This window comes from Belonocnema kinseyi, chromosome 10, assembly GCF_010883055.1.
Source record: "Belonocnema kinseyi isolate 2016_QV_RU_SX_M_011 chromosome 10, B_treatae_v1, whole genome shotgun sequence".
Classification (NCBI taxonomy): Eukaryota; Metazoa; Arthropoda; class Insecta; order Hymenoptera; family Cynipidae; genus Belonocnema; species Belonocnema kinseyi.
Window position 1 is genome coordinate 36,177,705 of NC_046666.1, and position 3,357 is coordinate 36,181,061.

Genomic DNA, 3,357 nt, shown 5'->3' on the forward strand with positions numbered 1-3,357 from the left:
GAAAGAGGGAGCTCTTCTTAATATTTTGACACCAAAATCATGTCGATACACCTTACCGACTGCGAGTAAAGCCACCCACGCTTTAACTTGACAGACTCTAAGTAATTCTTGAACTACAAAAACAACAAAATAATTTAAAATATCTTTATTTGACAAATTATTGTTTAAGAAAAGTCTGATATGTCAAACCAAAAATTCAACAAAAATGTTAATTTTTTACTAAATATTTCAATTATTGTTCACAAGGGTTGAGTTCTCAACGAAAAATGTAATAGTCGATATTTTAAACAAAAATATTCTAAAAAACAGTTGAATTCAACTGAAAAAGACGAATTTTCAACCACAGAGCTTAATATTCAACCTATAAAGATTTTTTAGTCAAGAAAGAGCTACAATTACAAACTAATAATAACTTGAAGGAAAAAATGATTTTTAACGCGAAATAAATTTTTGTTGTAACTATTCATTATTTAAATGAATTTTACATTTTTTAATTCTACAGTATTTTACAACATTGCAGGAAAAATTCAAGTCAGCTTTTAAAGATATTTAGGACTTTTAGGATTTATAAGAATTTTAGTTAATCATTTGCATCTCTTGAAAATCTTTCAAAATTATCAAAAATTCCTCAATGTCTTTCAAACTTCATCTAATTACTTCTAAAATTATGAAAAATATTTTAAGATTAAGAAAATGTTCTTGAAACCTTCAAGATTTCTTTTTAAAGTTTCGGAAATCCGTTAAGTGTATTAAAATATTTAAAAATAAAATGTCTTAATTTATTTTCTGCATAATGAGTCATTAATAATATTCCCAGTAATCTTGAGAATATTTTATTATGATCATGAAAGAATTCAAACTCTTTAAAATCTACAAAATTGTATTTCTAAATTTTCAAAAATCTACGGTTAAATATTTTCGAATATTATCTTAAAAATTGTTTTTTTTTTTAATAAAAAATAGTTTAAAATTTGTTCGGGAATCTTAAGAAAATTTGAGTTATTATTTTGAAACATTCAAAATTCTTAATATGTGTCTTTCCTAATTTAACGAACAAATTATTTTCTAACGGTAGGATAAGTATTCCTTAAGTTTGTTTTAAAAAATATACATTTTTAATAAAAAATAAAAACCTTTAGATGTTTCTAAAAACCTGGAAAAATAGGGGATAATTTGCCCAAAAACAGACATAAATTTCCAAAGCAAGATCTTAGAAACTCTAAAAGAAATTGAATTTGGTTTATGTCGAGACAATGGAGATTTGAAAATCTATGGAGCCGGTTTGTTATCTTCTTATGTAAAAATGGTATAGTTCATGAGCGGAAAACCAGAGCTCTAATCTCTTGTAGCAGGCGGCTATTCAACCATTTGATTCAGGTAAATACAAAAAAGTGTTTTGTTGGAGAAAATTTCGAGAATATGAAAGAAAAGATTTTATGAGTTAATGTGAAAAACTTTCAATAAGACTTTCAAATAAGTAAGTACAGTGAAACTCTTTAATAGCCCTCCCTTCTATAGCCCTTCAGAGAATTGACGCCGCGCCACATGTAGGTGTAACAGGAGCTGCGCGGGGTGCGCGGGATCTGCGGCTGTTACTCAGGCGTGAGCAAACAAAAGCGGAGCGGGCTATAATGAGTAAGTTCCCACCCACCATCAGCCTCAAAATCTGCGCTATAGAAGAGCTTCACTGTGTATATAAAAATAAAACTTCTATTTTAAAATAATGATGTTACATATTTTTCTTTAAGAAATAATTTTCCATGAACAATATTGTCTGAAAAGAAAATTCTCTTGTTCATTGTTTGCGATTAATATAATATAATTATTCACTAATGCACAAAAATGATCTATATCTTCACTGAATGCGACATTATTTCCGAAATACATTTAAATGTCGAACAAGAACCTGATTTCGTTTTTTTGCTATTAAGTCTAGTGTTATAGATATTTGAAATTAAAATTTGCGATCAAAAATGGTTTAACCATTTTTTTCATTAACGAAAAATTTTTAATTTTCTAAAATAAAATATAGGTCGATTTTTTAATAAAAAATTATTATCTGAAAAAGTTAAAATTCGTATTATCCGTTTCTGAAATATTTTGAAAAATGTTTACCCTTTATTTCAATTTCGGAATACTTGTAATTAATGCTATTTTTGTCATCAGATATGAAATTGTTCCGGAACATACAACAATCACTCCCATTGTCATTTGTTGATAATTTCCATGTAATTTTAATACTTACAATGATCAATCACATTATAACTTGTTTATAAATTTCATACAGTTTTAAAACAAAACGCGTTCATTCACATTGTCATTTGTTTCTAAATTGTATGCAGTTCTAATACATAAGTGACTTAATCACATTATTACTGATTTAAGAATTTAATACAGTTATAAAACATAAATCGATCACTCACATTATAATTCAATTAGAAATCAAGTATATTGTCATTTGTTTCTGAATTTTGTGCAGTTCTGAAAAGAAAAAGGATCAATATACATCATCATTTGTTTTTAAGCTTCATGCAGTTCTAATTTAGTATTCTCACATTATGTCACACTCGGTCGGTAACGTCGAAATCTATAAGGCTATATCACTTGGTGGACTGCAAAGCATTGAATAGATAGGAGTTTGACTAAAATTAACTTTTATAGACTAAAGTAAGTGCGAAATCTTGAGATGGCTTTGCTTCTCAGACTGAAAAGCCATTTCTTTAATTATTGTTAGCAATTGTGGAAGTGTGCGATTTGGACAATCCATCAAGAAAAAATATAATGTGCCGTGATTGAGGTTAGGTTGCATTTTTGGGATAGTTGGCGGTCAACATTTTTAAATGTTGGTAGTTCGTTAAAGTGTGTTTTTCAAAGATGTCAACATATTATTTTTGCACTTTGAGGAAACAAAAATGATCAGAAAATCCTTAAACTTCTCCAACTGTTTTTTAAATCACTTCAAATTCTTTGCAATAATTTCAAATCTTTCGAAGTATCTCGAAATTGACTAAAATTAATTTTAATCACGTAAAATTTTTAAAATATTCTTAAATTCCTTTTTGTCTCATGATAAGCCTTAAAATCTTTAAATTTTCGGAAATAACTTGAAATATTTGTAAATAACTTTTATATTAAGTGCTTAACATTCTTTAAAGTCACTAAAACTTATAGAAATATTTTTTAATCCTTTAAAAATAAAATTTAACATTTTGTCAAGAACCTAGTTATTCCTTAAAATCACTAAAACTCCCAGATATCCTGTAAGATTTCTTGATAATCCTTAAACTTTTCCGAATTTGTTTTAAACCCCTTTATCTTCTTTCAATAATTTAAAATCTTTCAAAGTTTCGCGAAATT